This window comes from Pectinophora gossypiella, chromosome 18 (assembly GCF_024362695.1).
Source record: "Pectinophora gossypiella chromosome 18, ilPecGoss1.1, whole genome shotgun sequence".
NCBI classification, from domain to species: domain Eukaryota; kingdom Metazoa; phylum Arthropoda; class Insecta; order Lepidoptera; family Gelechiidae; genus Pectinophora; species Pectinophora gossypiella.
The window spans coordinates 238,293-256,589 of NC_065421.1; the positions used below are offsets into that span (position 1 = coordinate 238,293).

At 38.6% G+C, this 18,297-nt stretch overlaps 1 protein-coding gene and 1 long non-coding RNA gene across 2 annotated transcripts in view; both read left to right on the plus strand.

Annotated features, from left to right (window-relative positions):
* The window catches only part of LOC126375319 (paired box protein Pax-1), a 30,814-nt gene that overhangs the window by 8,020 nt on the left and 4,497 nt on the right, over positions 1-18,297 (plus strand). The gene's annotated exons all lie outside the window — the stretch shown is intronic.
* LOC126375360 (uncharacterized) lies at positions 9,735-12,524 on the plus strand. The gene is made up of 2 exons (XR_007567566.1): positions 9,735-10,070; positions 10,410-12,524. It is a non-coding gene; the product is annotated as an uncharacterized LOC126375360 (long non-coding RNA).

Here is an 18,297-nt window from a genome sequence, read left to right on the forward strand (position 1 = left end):
TTTGTTTGGAGACAAAATATGATACGTGCGATATATCTATACACGATAACAACAAGATAGAAAATAATGAATGAATGATAAGATTATTAGCTATTATTACGGATTACTATTGGAAATTAGGTACTATTACGTTCGTATATTGTTTGTCAACAACTTACCTTATGTAAAACTAAGTAAGTATGTCAAAATGTTAAAAGTCATATCATCTTGTTCTCTCATGTGGGTTGTGAGGTGGATTACCAACCTCATCAACCCTGGTGTCAGGGTTACTATTGAGCCACCAAAGGCCAATGACATGACTCATGTAACGCCTACTTACTTACATCAGTAAGTAGTAACTGGGACCAACGGCGTAACGTGCCTTCCGAAGCACGGATCATCTTACCTTTCGGACGATCAGGTGATCAGCCTGTAATGTCCTAACCAAACTAGGGATCACAAAGTAATTTTTGTGATATTTCGCCACCGGGATTTGAACCCAGGACCTCCGGATCGTGAGCCTAACGCTCAACCACGGGACCAAAGAGGCCGCGCAAAAAGTTATATCATGACAAATTATAGAAAAAAGCAATTTTCCGTGCTAGTGCATCAGCAGCATCGGTAGCGGCTCAAGCGCACCACGTCTGTAGCCCGCTGAACAAACGCTACCGAACCTCTACAAACAGCTAACCATCAATACACTCCCATGTTTGCCTCACTGCGGGTTAACATAACGCGGAATGAAAATGATAAAAAATAATAATTTTATAAGCGTGAAAAAAAAAACAAAGCGATAGTTTTTTTCTACTTCTTATCCGCGGCACATCTACGATAAGACACGTCAAAATAACTACTCTTTTCTTCATAGGCATACTTATCATCATCAGCCCATTAACGTCCCCACTGCTGGGGCACGGGCCTTCCCTATGGACGGATAGGGAGATCGGGCCTTAAATCACCACGCGGGCCCAGTGCGGATTGATGGTTATTAACAACTGCTAATGGGACCAACGGCTTAACGTGCCTTCCGAAGCACGGAGGAGCTCGAGATGAAAACTTTTTTTTTGTGGTCACCCATCCTATGACCGGCCTTTGCGAAAGTTGCTTAACTTCAACAATCGCAGACCGAGCGCGTTTACCGCTGCGCCACCGAGCTCCTCAAACGCATACTTATTATTTACCAACTAAGTAAGTAGTGATTTGTAAGTACAGTTTTCACTGACACAGTTGGCTCGACGTTACTGCACGGCGGTCTAACAGAAAGCTCGGCGAGGCGTGAGTACTCGCACTTAGTTCACCTTGCGATAGATATACCTCTGACTGCTCCAATTTGGATAAGTTATTCGAACCGTGTTTGGTATTAGCAATAATAATAGCGAGCAAATCTAGTCGATGGCTCTATAGATTAGGTACTTACACTTCGTTACGTCAATACATCGATACAGTTGTGTGGAAAGTTCGATTTCTAGTTTATTCACTTTTGTACATAGCGTCCATTTTTAGAATAAACTTTTCCAAATTGTTCCTTTTTTTATACATTGCTATTCCATTGTTAAATTATTTATTCATTTTTATTTTCATGAACGTCTTTATAACAGCTGGACATTTAGTAGGTACTTACTTATCTGATTTATTATGTCTCCTAATTCAAGTATAGAAATTGTAATTTCTTTAAGCCACATCATTGTCTACACAGCTTCCGTGTGAGCGGCGCGGCGACTGCGCCCGCGCCGCGCCGCGCCGCACGCACCGCGCTGAGGCAATGTTTGCGCACGCATTAGCCGCAGTGCCCTCTGTCAACATCGTAATGGCAGCAAACATTGCTCCCTCCCCCCGCGCCGCCCCCCGGCTACTGTCTTGACAGATGCGCCCGCGCATGCAACGGGAATCTCACTTTGTTTGTGGAAATTTGAAATTACAATGAGCACGTCTCGTCTAAAATGTTCTCAACTAATTGTGCGCTTGTTGATATTTGCGGTATTTCGGCGATCGTCGTAACTCTCGGCTCGTTCGCCTTAATAAGCCTCGTGTGCCCCGCCCCCCGCAACCCGCCTCGAGCCCGCCGCCCGGAGCGCGGAGGTCCATCTGGCCTCGCCCGTAATTGTTACCAAAACGGACTCGACGGAAATCCCGAAATAGCTGGAAACAAATCAAAATCACTTCGCTACCCCATAAAAGTGCCACAGCGTAACAAATTGGCCCGACGTCTGCGGCCGCGCTGGTTATACCGCTGACATTTCGCTGCGTTGCGCCCGCGCACGCGGCACGTGGGCACGTCGATAATTAGCTAGACATGAGTTATGACCGAACGGCTTGACACCGCTTATGGGGGTTAATAAGGGCAGCTGACGGGCCCGACTCGCGGACTACCCTCATTTTTCACGACATTCATTAGTAGAACGACCGCAGCTATCAAGGTAGTCACAACCATCCGCCTCGTGTCCACACTACACAAACGTACTTCCAATTCTATTTCCGAATCAATAGCGATCTATTGAGGGACGCAAAGTCGATTCACATCAATCGGTGAAGTTGTAAGTAAAATGTCGTCGCCGTGGCCGGCGGGGCTCTCGTCGTCGGTAGCCGGTGTTTGCTCAGCGGCCGCGTTTGTCGGCGGGCTGTCGCCGTGTGTGGCCGCGTGAGGGCCCTTCACTGACACCCCGTAGATACCCGCCACACATACCCACTTCTACATACTTACACACACTACCATAACCCATAAGTCTTTGAACTCCGCATTGTGAATATAATCAACTGACAAAGACATAGAAGCTGTAAATTCCGATATGCCTCAACCGCAACGCTGAACGGCCACAAATACATTTCAAGGGTCATCAGAAAAACTATGTCATCATGTCAGCGCCGCGATCAAATAAATCTCTAGCGAATCTGTTGGCAAACAAACGCAATAAATATTATAAATTCAGTTGCAGCAAAGTTTATTTACCTCTGGGCGGCGCGGGCGCAGGATTGGTCGCCGCAGTGCGTGCGCGCAGCACCGAGCTTTCGCAACCTTCGTTCGGTGTATTTATTTATCATTCATAAATTACGCGACGACAGTGAATATTTTGGCTCACGAATCTCATTCATAAATTACTTAAGTAATGGACGAACAAACAATGTCAGTGCGCACGAGATCCATCTATGTATACTTCGTCGCGCCACTCACTGTCCAGCCGCGCAGTATGTCACCTGCAGCTTATATTGCGGTGCAGAAATTGAATTCATGTTGTTCGCCTATTACAATTACAACACGAATTGAAAACATATTGGACAAGGAAAATATCAATGCAGCAAATCAAATTCGTATGTAATTATTCCGTATCAGCATCGGAACGGAATGGCAACATGTTCGCGTTACATCTGTAATGGAAAGCTGATGATTGCGCGCGCGCCGCCCGCTGATTGGCTGCGGTTTAATCTCGTAAAAGCGGTCGTAAACAAGTGAATTTCATCCGCCATAGTAGTTGGTACCACCACGATAACGCTAACAAGGACGGGGTTGGGTTCGGGCGAGTTTTAACGTGCGCTGCGTACCCGCTGAAGCGTCGTCGCCGCCTGGCGCACGCGCACCTACACCACGAATTCTGCACGGCTGCTAAAATATACCTCACTAACATCTTCTTCTTATTTTCCTATCATGTGTGAGGTGGATTATCGATCTCTTCTTATTGATTCCGTGCTTCGAAACGCACATTAAGCAGTCGGTCCCAGCTATAATTTACTTTTTCTACTCCTCTACTTTAATCTGGCATTTAAATAACCAAAAAGTCTAATATAAGTACATACATAATTAAACTCTTTGAAAAAGTGTACGCTCTATGGCCTATAAAAGCATTGTTTACAAAGTGTAACTGTACTATAATGTCGCCAAAAAAGCATTGTTGTTGTTTTTTTTTTTGACCTGGAAACTGGCACCTTTACTTTGTTTGGTGCCATAGATATACTATAAAAAAAAGTATACATTTGCCGCCATTTTCCCGCGCGTTGGAAAATAAATTGGAAAATTTTTATGTTTCGTTTCAAAACACTAAAAAGTATAAAATATAATATCAACACTGCAGTAAAACCTACCAATGTACCCAATATTACCATATCACACAATACCATTCAAAATTTACATCTTCATTTTTATAAATAAAATTTTTCTTTGTATAATTTTTGTTTCATTTAAAATTACGTCGTCGTAGAAAAAGTATTGTATGCAACGTTGTATAACTAGGTCAAAAAATGCTCGTGGCGTCTCTTATTGCGATGTTCGCCAAGGCTCACATCGCAACTCACGCCACTCGCATTTTTTGACCCTTCTTATACAACTGTTGCATAAAATACTATAATTAATTATATAGTTGTCAATAGAGCCATTTCGGAGGCCTCTGGCGGTTCAATACTAATTATCATGTCTTCTCCTATCAGAAACGGCTAAGAGTACCTTCTAGCTGTTATGAAATAATGATTAAATTGTGTGTACTTATTGTATTTTCAGAACATAAAATGCAGGTAAGTATACATACATTGTGTTATTGTACCGCTGCAAAGTAGTTATTAAGTATTACCACTTCTGCCATTGTGAGCGCCGCTCTCAATGAAATTACTACGATTTCGATTACATTCTGATATAATGCATTACTTTGCAACTGCCACAACGGCTTTATTATAAAATGTAACTGTGGTTAAAGTCTGATAAAGTATCGATACGATCAGAGTTATCGTAACGATGACGGCGACGCAGCGAGCCCGCGCACAATAAAATACTCGGGAGCGAGGCAAACGACGCAAATTATAATATTTTACAGCCGCCGCCGTTTGGACGCGATTTTAACGAACCATTGAACCCTTTGTTCTTCCCCAAACTGGAGAATTTCAAACGAAAAAAGCAATATATTTTGAGCGATATTAAACTTGTGAAGTCGCGCTCGAATTAATGAATGCGTTATATTCGCTGAAAACACTAGTAACTGTCACCGAGGAGGCGTCAAAGGCGATCGTAAATTACCCGCGCAAAGAAAGATGTTTCCCGCCCTCTCTGTCCCGCTCTCACGTATCATTTTACAGATAAAGAGTTCTCTTTCTTTGCCCAATTAGTTGAGACTCAAAGGAGCCGATACTACAGTTCACAACGTTTCAGAAGCTAGAGTTGTGATAGCATCATTATCATTATCGATATTACACATTATATTGGTGAATCTATCGATCGAATCGACATAATCAATCATAGAACATTCACAAGTCGATGCAATCTTACTTTATCTTTTAATTTACAATTCATTATCACAAACGTATCTAACTGTAACTTTGTATAATGATCGATTTTCTAATGAGTTAAGGATTGTCTTTAATGAATATGCTGATCATAATCTGCATTGGTAGGTACTCTGTGCCAATAACAATCTCATTTCATTATTGAATCTACCTTTTAATTATGTAAATAATTTGTGCCATTTTTATAGTCTAGGTATTCTAATTATGAAGATTGTTGCGTATCACACAACAATCGTTCTATGCGTAGTGAATTATATGTCAACATCTAATAACATAAGCACTACTATTGTACTGTTTTCATGTGTTCCGACGACCTCCGTGGTCCAGTGGTTGAGCGTTGGGCTCGCGATCCGGAGGTCCCGGGTTCGAATCCCGGTGGGGACATATCACAAAAATCACTTTGTGATCCCTAGTTTGGTTAGGACATTACAGGCTGATCACCTGATTGTCCAAAAAGTAAGATGATCCGTGCTTCGGAAGGCACGTTAAGCCGTTGGTCCCGGTTACTACTTAATGATGTAAGTAAGTAGTCGTTACATGAACCATGTCAGGGGCCTTTGGCGGCTCAATAATAACCCTGACACCAGGGTTGATGAGGTTGGTAATGTACCTCTCAATCCACACGATAGAAGAAGAAGAATAAATAGTTAATTACGTTTAAATAGTTAATTACGTGGAAAGCAAGAAGTTAAAACAAAACTTTCTTTACATGCTTGTAATAATAATCGCTATATGTATTGTGAAAGCAATAGAAAGATATTATACAGCCAAGTGCAAAAGAGACACGCAGGTAAAAAATGTATTCAAAAAATATGTATTTACCTACTTAAATGCATTCTTCACCCAATTTTTAATTGAGAGTTAACTAATTTGTTATGCATCGATAATATTTTACTTTTCCCCGTCTTTCGTTCCGTCTCTAATCGCGTTGTGAAGTGTTAATGTCGGCCCTATATCACTACATCATGATCCGTCGGCGGCGGATACCGCGCCAGTAAATAATTTGCCACGTTTTGCGTTATACTGCCCTTATTGTCACGGTAACTCGCCTGTCTTCTACAATTTAAATTCTCATTGCAAAAGCAAACTGCAAGAACTGACAAAGAAATTGCAGTTACAAATGCAGCAATAAGGCCGCGTATTGTATTTCTCTGTCTTTCTATTTCTCTTTGGTTTTGTATTTTTGTATTTCCTGTGTGTGCACACACATAAAGTATTTGTTAATATATGTTGCAGGGCAGAAGGAAAAGACATGGCAATGTTACAAAATAATTTTTAATAGTGATTTTAGTATTATGAATTGATTACGTTATCAAAAATCTTATACATTATTATTTGTTCAATAGTTACTTATCACAAAACACTATCATTTTGTAAGTTCATTCCCATTCATCAAATTTTACTATTGCTTGTAATCTCCTAAGTATAATTTAATCATTTCGTAGAATATAAAAACTGAATATCATCATCAGATTATGATATATGTTTTTATAAACATATCAGCCAAGTTTCAACCAATAATTATAGAGACGAATTCTATTCTTAAATTAATTAAGTACCTAGGAAATCACTCACTTTTCCATCTTTATCTTCTTCTTCTATCGTGTGGGTTGTGTGGTGGATTACCAACCTCATCAACCCTAGCGTCAGGGTTATTACTGAGCCGCCAAAGGCCTCTGACATAGTTCATGTAACGACTATATACCTACTACATCTTTATAACATATTGTCTATATATTTATAATTTATTATTATTGAAGTATAGGTAACCGTTGGTCTAACAGAAAGCTTGGTGAGGCTTACGGGCACTGTTGCCTAACTATTGATAGTTAGACTATCGATTCTTGACCTTAAAAATGATCAATACTATCAATAGTACTACACTGGGCACATAGTACAGCATGCGATGAATGTACCTCTGTCTACTCCAATCGGGACATACTCGTGAGCTTAATTTATGAAATAAAAGCCATGTTTTTCAACTAAAGTCTAGTCACAAATGTCCATTTTGAAATGTAAGAAATATTTTTAGGTCATTATAATACATAACACATAAAGGAACAAAATTAGTATCAAGCGTGTCCCAGAAGTGTAGAGTATCTACATAACATGACAAATAAAATAAATAAATATTTTATCGCACACAGAGAAAAACAAACATACAAAACAAAAGAGAAATCTAAAGAGATAATACTTAGTAGCAGTCTCAACATGAGTTGACTTGTGGCTTTATTCAGCTCTGTAGTATGAGGGTCCTCATAACATAGAGTATTTAGAACAACGATTGTGAAACCAAGGAAATAGCTAATAGGAAGGTATCATTAAGCAATAACTTAAATACGTAATTTAAGTAATGAAGGAACATCCAGAATATTAATAAAGCAGTTGTACGCAAACCCAACAAGTATTAATTCGCTCAAAACCATCCTACATTGCAATCCGATGGGGATATTCAAATTCAAAAATATCTCTATTCAATAGGTAACATAGTTACACTTTGAATCGTCATTTTTTACAAAATGAACGTCTCATCCGCCTAAAACTACTGTAGCTTCTCACAACCTGTATAGCCGGGGAAAAGAAGCTGCAAGAAAAGCCTCGGCGCAGGGACCTAGATGTTCTTTTTTTTTAAAAAAAAAAGAGGTAGATAAGTGTAGCGTATGTGTATAACTATGTCAAACTACTAGGAAGGAGATATTTTTGAATTTGAATTTGAATATCCCCATCGGATTGCAATGTAGGATGGTTTTGAGCGAATTAATACTTGTTGGGTTTGGAGATACAACTGCTTTATTAATATTCTGGATGTTCCTTCGTTACTTAAATTACGTATTTAAGTTATTGCTTAATGATACCTTCCTACTAATTAATACTGCAGTAAGTACATATTTCCTCGACGCGACGTGGCCGGTGCACGCACTACAACGAAGCATTGCATCTGCGATTGTGATAAGAAATCGTCATGTTATTCCCCGCGTACACAAAACATGTTGATGATATAATTATAAGGGCTCCAGGAATTTGGAATTACTTACATTATCTTAATGCATATTACCAAAACAATATAAACTCACACACAAATACGTGTTTTGTTAAAATATATACACTTCTTTTAGTACAGTCATGAGCAATATAATGTACCCACTTTAGGACTCGCACTAACATATTTGACATTTAGTGAGACTTACAGTTCAATTTGTCAAAAAAGTTAATGTGACATGGTACCAAAGTGTATACATATTAATGCTCGTGACCGTACAATGACTAGTTTGGTTAGGACATTACAGGCTGATCACCTAATTGTCCGAAAGTAAGATGATCCGTGCTCCGGAAGCCGTTGGTCCTGGTTACTACTTACTGATGTCAAGTAAGTCATTACATGAATCATATTAGGGACCTTTGGCAGCTCAATAGTAACCCTGACACTAGGGTTGATGAGGTTGGTAATCCACCTCTCAACCCGCATGAGAAAAGCAGTAGTACAATGACTGTTTTAAAACTTGGACTTGTTAAAGTGATTAAAAGGTTCGCCAATCTGCGTGAAATACCTATTCTCTACCGATTTATTTATGTTTTTAACGATTCTATTGAATATGTTGTGTGAAATGCCCTTTCACACTTACTCATAGAGCTTCAATAATTGCATTGCAGTATACGAACGAATGCTAATTTCCATGTTCATCAATTATTACATTTATAGTGTATCAGAATTTGAATTCAGAAGCCAAGATGCAAGTTGCTGAAATGTGAATGTTGAGATGGTCTGCAGGGGTCACTCTTCTTGACAAAGTGCCAAACCGGTTTGTCACCTATAACCGAATGGCTGGAAGAAACAAGACTTCGGTGGTATGGTCATGTGATGAGAAGATCTGAAAATCACATGACAAGAAAAGTACCAGAACTATAATCGGAGCCAAGACGTCTATGGAATATGGTAGAAGAAACGCGTACCAAAATTCATTTTTTCACTAATTGAAAAAGGTCCTTCTATCAATGTAATATAATAGTTCGAAAGTCGAAGATTCATATTCTGTAGCGCAATTCATATTATATTTGGTGAAAGTAGTTGTTTTCATGTGGTAAAGTTAAGGTTCATGAAATTGGGAAATATCAAGTTCCTCATTGACGATGTTCAAAGTCAGATAGTTTTAAAACTTAAAATGAAAGGTATATGGTATTATATATTTTTGAAAAGCTTATCTATCGGAAAATTTAAACATATTAAATTGATTGTTTTTAATACGAATATATACGTTAAAAAAATTAAAGAAGAAATGGAGGAAAAAAAAGGTTTTCTTCAACTTCGTCGAAGCTTTTAACATTTACCGGCGTTTACCGGTGCTTTGAATTTAATGTTAATTGATAGTTTAGTTACTTATCAACAACATATATAAAAATTAGTTGCGATTTTTTGCGAACTTTGGAGATATGAGATAAAATCGAATCCTAGTCAGGGAACGGAAATTGCTATCAATTGCGGTTTCCTGGTTGACTTGATTTAACAATACTTTGTGGTATAGTTTATCAATTGATTATTTTATATTGTTAAGTTTTTATCATTTTGGTGTCATTTTCCGTGAGAAAATAGATATCTGAATTAATTCACACACTCTGAAACAATATATAAAGGGAGGTAACAAAATATGTTTCCATTACAATTTCAGTGGTATTTTCGTATAGTACGGCTATTTTACTCTTCAAAATGTCTACTTTTAACTGTAGTAAACGTGAACTAATAGAATCTTATATAGAAGGCGGTAAAACGACTGCGGCACTTTCGACATATTTGGAGGAAAAACAAGTATCAGAAGACAATGGTGCTAATTCCTGTAAATACCATCTAATTTTATTTTAAGTTATATCTGTCATTTTCTTATCCGCCGAAAAGGAAAGGGACGGGTAATCGACAAGCATAAAATTTATGGAACACACGTCAATTTTAAGCACAAATCTAAACCAACCGTCTAAAAATTTTACATCCGTCAATAACCCGACACAGTTAAGTAGACAGCACGTCAAACGGATTGCATACCAGCGACGTACCTTTTGATTCGCCCGGGTTATTCATTCATTCACTCATTCTTCCTAAAATTAAGAGCTGTGAATCATACGTCCCTTTCCTTTCCGACGGATATGAAAATGACGGATATAACTTAAAATAAAATTAGGCGGTGTCTGCAGGAATCGGGGCCAATATATGTTTTATAATTGGTAAAATCCAACAGACTATCATCCCTGCGTTTAATAGACGCTGGAAAGAAGCAGCACGCAATAAGAATATATTTTTAAAAAATAACACAAATTGGCTGGATTCTGAATATTCCGTGACTATACCTACATCAGAAAACGTGTCAACAGACTCAACACCGTCTACTTCTTCTGGTAAACGAGGAAGACCGCGTGTGACATATGGAGATTCTTCAGATTCAAGCAAAAAAAGAAGAAACACTATTTTGATGAACGAATATGGTTTGGAGCACATTCTGGGCGGATATCTTCAAGGATTGCGTTCTATGGGAGAAGGAACGGAAGCAAAACTAGTTGAAGAATTAAGGTTGGCTGATGCTGAAAAAAAGCTTTTCGTTTTGAATCACTTTGATAACGCAAAAATAATCAAAACGCTTACAGATGAAGAAGCATTCAGTGTTTACATCGACTTAGAACTAACTAAAGCACAATATCTGTATCTCAGGAACGTTACAGATGAAAGAAACTGTCCAATATTTCCACCATATTACAAAATACAACAAATGAAACAGGAATGCTATCCACCATCGTCAACAATTGAAATCACAAACACATACGTGAAAATATTGAGAATTCAAGATCTATTAGATCACACTGCAGCTAGAATCTTATCTATAGAATACAGTTTACAAGAACGGACAAGAACATTTACTATTATACAGCAAACGGGGTTGTGATGGGTCATCTGGACAAAGCCAGTATAAACAAAAACTTCTAGAGGAGTCTGAGCTTATTTCCGATGCAAATTTATTTATTACTTCTTTTGTGCCCATCAGATTAATTGACGAGGATTCAGGCGCCATCATATGGCAAAATCCAGTGCCTTCATCTGTCCGTTTTTGTCGGCCTATATCTATAGAATTTTGCAAAGAAACACAAGAAAAAACGAAATCTGTTGTTGATGATATAAAAAATCAAATACAAATTTTGCTTCAAACAATAATTAATAAAGAAGGCGTGGGAGTTCAAGTCAAGCATGAACTTTTTATGACGATGATAGACGGAAAAGTGGCACAAGTTTTAACAGATACGCCTTCTAGTTCCACATGCACTGTCTGTGGAGCAACTCCCAGACAAATGAATGATTTAACCAAAGTAACCGTTAGGCCTGAAAATGAAAATGCGTATATAATCTATCTTTCCAAACGTGGTCTGCTACAAGCCCGGAAAAAAAGAGGCTTAGGGAAGAAAAAAAGACTCAAGTACAAAAGCGATTTCGTGAAGAGTTGGGTTTAAATATCGATAAACCACGACAGGGGACGGGAAATACCAATGATGGCAATACTGCTAGGCGCTTTTTTTTACAATTCTTCCTGTTCTGCTGATATCACAGGGGTTGACATTGATTTAATTAAAAGACTATACATAGTGTTGCAAGCTTTATCATCTGGTATAGTGGTAGACGGCAAGAAATTTGGTAATTATACTCTAGAAACGGCAAGATTACGTGAGCAAGTATGGTTGGTATTATATGCCATCATCTGTCCACAAAATTTTAATTCACGGAGAGAGTATTATAAACCATTTTGCAGTATTACCAATTGGACAACTTTCCGAAGATGCACAGGAATCTCGTAATAAGGATTATAAGAAATTTCGACTACACCATGCTCGGAAATGTTCTCGAACAGCTACAAACGAAGATGTGTTCCATACATTACTTTATACTTCAGATCCATATATATCTAGCATAAGAAAAACATATACAAAAAGCGTAAAAGAGCTAGATGAAGATACTTTACACCTTCTTAAGGCTAATGAACTGATTTTAGATCCTGAAGCTCACCAGGTGTAAATGGGAATGAACCTAACCAGAAACCCTATTACATAGCTAGTTAAATTAACAATATTAAGAAAATTTTGATTCATTTCTATGTTTAGCATAATGTATAGCTATAGGTACTGTACCATTTTTTATTTTATTTTATCATTAATATGATAAGTTATGTTAATTGAGTAATTAGTGTTAAGAAATACAGGTAAGATAATATAACTAAAAATATAAATTTCAATAAATATATAGCATTTTAAACGATTGTGAGTTTTCTTTATTTAATAAAAAAAATTACGCGTAATTTCAATTCACCAAACATTACTTATATGAATTTTTATATATTCCTTTATATTTGTGCAAAATTACATCGCTCTATCTTTAAAATTGACGGAGTTACAGATTTTTGATCCGAAACACACCCAAATATTCCACGGCGTCGCGGCCGTACCCTTTTAACATGGATAACCGTCGTCAAGAAAGACTTGGAGAAATCCAGCTTAGAACCAACGACGACCCAGAACAGACCACTCTGGCGATGAAGGATTAGGACAGCCGACCCCAAATAGAAATGGGAAAAGGCCAGAAGAAGAAGAAGAATTTGAATTCAGAACTAATGCTTCATTGTTGTTTTCTTATCATTATCAAGTAAGTAAGTAGGTACTTATTTCTGAACTTGAAAATTAGCATACGTCTGTATTCGGAAATGCGGTGATTGCCACGGGACTGAGAAAATAGAAGCACTGTACCTATACTTCATTGAGAAGGGAAGTGATTAGCGCAGGCGCAACGAAATGCGTTAGCGTCGCGTTTGAGGCGGTAGTTACTCACACCAATATACCTACTTATATAACTATCTACCAGTTTCGCACCTGATAATCTTCACTGCAGGGAGAAGATCCTCTGGTGCGGAGTTCGTACCTGTGACCTCATAGTGAGAGTAAAGCGTTCTTCACAGGGCTCCCATGGGTCTCATTTTCTAACCGACGATTCATGCGATTGATGAATGTGGAGGAAGCAAGAGAAGTAGGTATGTCAGGGTCGAAGCAAATGGAATTCCTTAGTAGACGTCGGCGTGAGTTTATGTGTGTATGTATGTATAAAAAAGAACGTTATTATTGGTACCTATCACATTACCACATTCGCCACCCCGCTCATTACTGCGCGTGCGCCTGGTGTAGGTATTTCTCCGCGGTATTAACTAATTGCTTCAGTTCGCACCTATTGTCACAGTTTACACGTTCAACAATTATTATTGCTTACCGCCCCTACATAAGATCATGCATATTTCCCATTGAGGTAGACAGAGACCCAGGAATTCCCTACGATCCCGACACACCACCACTTCGTCCACTCTCATCAAAGACTTAGTTAAGATAAGGTAATTCATCTTCTACGTAGGTACCTATAATCAATGTCAATCAATTATTTACAAGAACACAAAGTTAAAGATCTTATTCTAAGTTAAACAGTGCATGTATTCAACCTAAAGCGGGTGTGCAAATATTTATATAATTATATTGTTCGAATTCTCACATAAAATAAAGTGGCAACACTAGTTTTTAAGTTTTTAATTCGACCACAAGATGGCGATTCTAACACTCTTTAATTCAACTTTTTACTGACTCACTCAACATGTGACTAGGTATAATATTATTAAATACAGGCCAAATTTAAATTTTATGTGCAATTTCATTTAAATTTACACCAGCTCCGTACATATATTATTATTAAAAGACATTCCTATAGCATCGTCTTTATAGTGAAAACCTTGTAGGCTCCTTTTTTGAACAATCACATTCGAATATATATGATTTTTGTCAACAAAACCTCGTAATAGACATTTTTTGTTTTCGTTTTCCCCAAAGGGCAAGGCAAAGGGAACTATGCCCATACAGCCATGTCTTATGTATTTTTTTTCTTGATGATGATGAAATGTTGAAAGGTGATGACGATGAATGATGAAACTTAAGCCCCCACCCTCGGAGCAGACTCCTACTCCGAACCCCGAACGAATTAACTCAAAAGTCCGCATAAACTTTCGAGTTATGAAGCGGCTTGTTGGCACGAAGCGAAAATAGATATGTAAGTACACTTTGTTTATTGAATATTCAGATATAATAACAATGTCGCGAATGTTTTCCGACTAACCTAATGCGATCAACACTTCGTATTAATTAATTAGATTATTCAATGAAAAAAGCAACCGTCTCGTTCCCGCCAAAAAAGTCCCCCCCCTTGCAATAGACAAGCTACTTTCACTTTCAATGTATAAAATGTGGTTTAATTTTTTACCTGGAATAAAATTATTTGAAAGAAATCGAGGTTTTGTTGAAGAAAATCAAAATGCGATTTGTTTAAAAAGCGCCTACGAGGTTTTCACTATATGGCGCCGAAATCCCAATTACCTACGCTACGTTACGACTTACTTACTTGTTTTTATTTTTTTAAAAAAAGCAAATACTTAGTCCGTCGAAATTTGAAATCCTTAATACCCTTTCGTCAATCAAAAAAATCTAGCTGGCTGTATGTTTAAGTAAAACGGGGACCATTTAGGTTCAACATTATGTGACCTTTATTTCAATCTTCGTAAAACAAAGTAGCAAGTGTAGCTGCTTCTTTTCAACTCTCTTAGTCTGCGCGGGCGGTGGCGGCACGCTTTAAAGTGACAGGCGTGAAGTATGGCGTGTTCGAGAAACGGCACATGTGCGCGGACGCAGCCACCGCCGTCGGCTACTGACACTACTTGCCAAATGTCCACTATGACAAAAGCGTTCGGTTTACTTAGATAATTAAATAAATACTACACACAATATACGTACATAACGTCCCCATCGGGAATTGAACCCGAACCTGCAGATCGTGAGTCTAACAATCTAACCACCACCTCTACCACTAGTCACTAGTCTAGTCTAACCCGCAGTGGAGCAGCGTGGTGGAGTATGTTCCATACCCCCTCCGATTGATTGAGGGGAGGGCTGTGCCCAGCAGTGGGACGTATATAGGCTGTTTATGTATCCATAGGGTATTGCGCGAAACGGAAAAAAGTTGGTCTGTAAACAATACAGAGGCTAATTTATCCAAGTTGCTAATATGATAATCAACATTCACATATCTCCTTATGCCAATACTACACATTTTGATTACCGTGACTGTCGATTACCATAATCGTTTGCTGAGGGCCCAGAACATTAAATCTATGTAGGATATAGAAATAACACGGGATATTTTAAATATCTTCACTCCTAATATTTTTACAAAATCCTCTAACCCGACCGACCTTTCGCCTTTCTTACTTTTTAAAACTGCCTCAAATTCCCATTCATTATCCTTCCATAGTATTTTCACTTTCCTACATCTACTTATATAAAATAATAGATTTACTAAAACCCGGTTATCCCCACGGCGGCGACATCACCAGTGAACAAGGCTCAAAATTACATAAACTATCGGCATCAACATATTTCTTCAATGAATGACCTGTCACTAATTCGAAGAAGAATACTACTTATAATAAAGAACAAAGAAAGGGCGTAGCGCCGGCGGCGGCGGCTCACAGGAGCCGGGCGCAGGACGTCAGGGGCGTAGCCCTACACGGCTGGCCACATGTGACAACACACTGACTGTAATTGACTCGGAGAACCGCTTTATAGGGAAAGGAAATAACGCACTTCTTAAAAAATAATAGAATTATATTGGATAAGTGGCATTGTCATCATCAACATCTCCCTAGCATTATCCCGTTTTCCACAGGCTCCGCTTGCCTAACCTGAAGATTTGACAGGTCTTTTACAGAAGCGACTGCCTGTCTGACCTTTCAAACCGCGAAGGGAAAACCAGTCCAATACAGGTTAGGTCATATACCTCCGAAAATGCATTTCCTCACGATGTTTTTATTCACCGCTGAGCACGTGATAATCATTTATGATCCAAATATGAATTCGAAATGAAATTCGACAATCATTGGATTGGGTCTGTGCTGGATTCGAACACGCGACCTCAAAGTAAGAGGCAAGCGTTCTACAAACTCGGCTACTACGGCTCAAATAGCCTAATTTTACTAAACGTCAAAACACGAAATCACTATGGAATTTGTGTGAAAAAGCAACTGTGACGACATAGAAAAACATGATAAAATATCGGAATTAATATTAAGTACGTTTTTCCTGATTAAAATCGGAAATTGTTTTGTCAGTTTTATATCTGCCTTTATTGAGTAATCAGAATTTCAGAAGTAATATTTGACTTAGGATACCCAATCGTCTGTGACGTCAGGTATTAGATGTGTATTTTCAATGCTCCGCGTCAATTTGTCACAACGTCGGCCGCCGGGACACGTGTCCCGTCCCACTTAGTTTATGTCCCGCGAATTTGTCTCCGCTCAGACAATTATTTCGCAAAACAAAATAAACTTCATGTTACTGTCCAGCCTGTAATGCTCAGCTATTTGTTTAGCGACACGCCAAAAATAAAAATCTGTATTTGAACGCTTTTAGAGATGCTACAAATATAATTTGTATGAAAGTTACAGTTAATTGCTCTAGAGCAATAAGGCCGCCCAAATTGTACTGTATTCATGTGTTAATGTCTGATTGTTTAAATGTAGTTCTGTGCAATAAAGTATATTTGATTTGATTTGATTTAAGTATAATAAAAAGAAGATTCAAAGATGATTAAGTATAATAAAAGGAGATCTTTGACTGGGTGCTTTTTGCACTTTATTTATCGTTAATGAGTTGAGTTGTTGACGACCTCTGTGGTCCAGTGGTTGAGCGTTGGGCTTCGATTCCCGGTGGGGACATATCACAAAAATTACTTTGGGGTCCCTAGTTTGATTAGGACATTACTGGCTGATCACCTGATTGTCCGAAAGTAAAATGATCGCTTCGGAAGGCACGTTAAGCCTTTGGTCCCGGTTACTAGTAGTCGTTACATGAGCCATGTCAGGGGCCTTTGGCGGCTCAGTAATAACCCTGACACCAGGGTTGATGAGCTTGGTCATCCACCTCATAACCCACACGATAGAAGAAGAAGAGGGCTACCCATCCTTCACATGCCAACCAGCCGTGGATACATGTGCCTTTTACTACTTACTTGTAATTCTGGCCACCTCTTTACTGCGTCCAATAAACCACCTTTTTTACTTATTGTAGATTTGCCGTAAATGGCATTAACTACTTGGCAAATTATATACCATCGTAATCTACATTATAATCCTTCATTAAAAAATTCTAACATAACCTAAGTTTCTTTCACTTCAGTTCTTAACCTACTTCAAAGTGGTTTTATGGCTTTAGTAAAATATTATACATCAATGGGTTACAGCAGTGGTTCCTAACCTGGTGGTAATTACCCTAAGTATCGGGGCCCTGAAGTGTTTGGTGTCGCGAGCTGATTGTCTGCCTCTATGGCTAGAGTAATCGGGTCGTCGGGATCGTATATTGGTTCCAATCCCGACTCGGGGTCTAAACTACTGAATTCCATATTTATGAGTTTGAATTCATATACCTCTATAATTGATATCACGTGGTTTTTTTAGGAATTGTGCGGCAATAGACTCATCCTCTATTATATGGCACTTAAACGTAGCTAGCTAAGAGTGAGTGATTTACTGGACACCTCCGCCTACCCTGCCACGGATATCGGCGTGATGTTATCACACGTTTCCCATACTATACGAAAGTGCTAAAATCTTGAAGGAAAAAATCCCATGAACGATAAAAATCTTATATTCATTCATCGTCAAATCTTCGCAAAGTATATTATGTACAAGTCAAATATTACTGAAATACCTAATAAAATGTATTGTCTTGTCTTGCCTGTGCGCCACAACTGAGGCCAAAATTAATTGAACCAAGAACTATTAAAAACTGCATCTCAGTTTTCAAAGTTAGGAACAAAACTGTTCGCGTATCGAAACGTCAGAAAATATTTTAACAAGGTAACGTTTTACGAGTGGTGTCGGGTGTCGGGTGCCGGGCGGGTGTCGCGGTGTCGCGGCTTCAAAGCCGGGCTCGAGTGACACTTGTTGCTGTGAC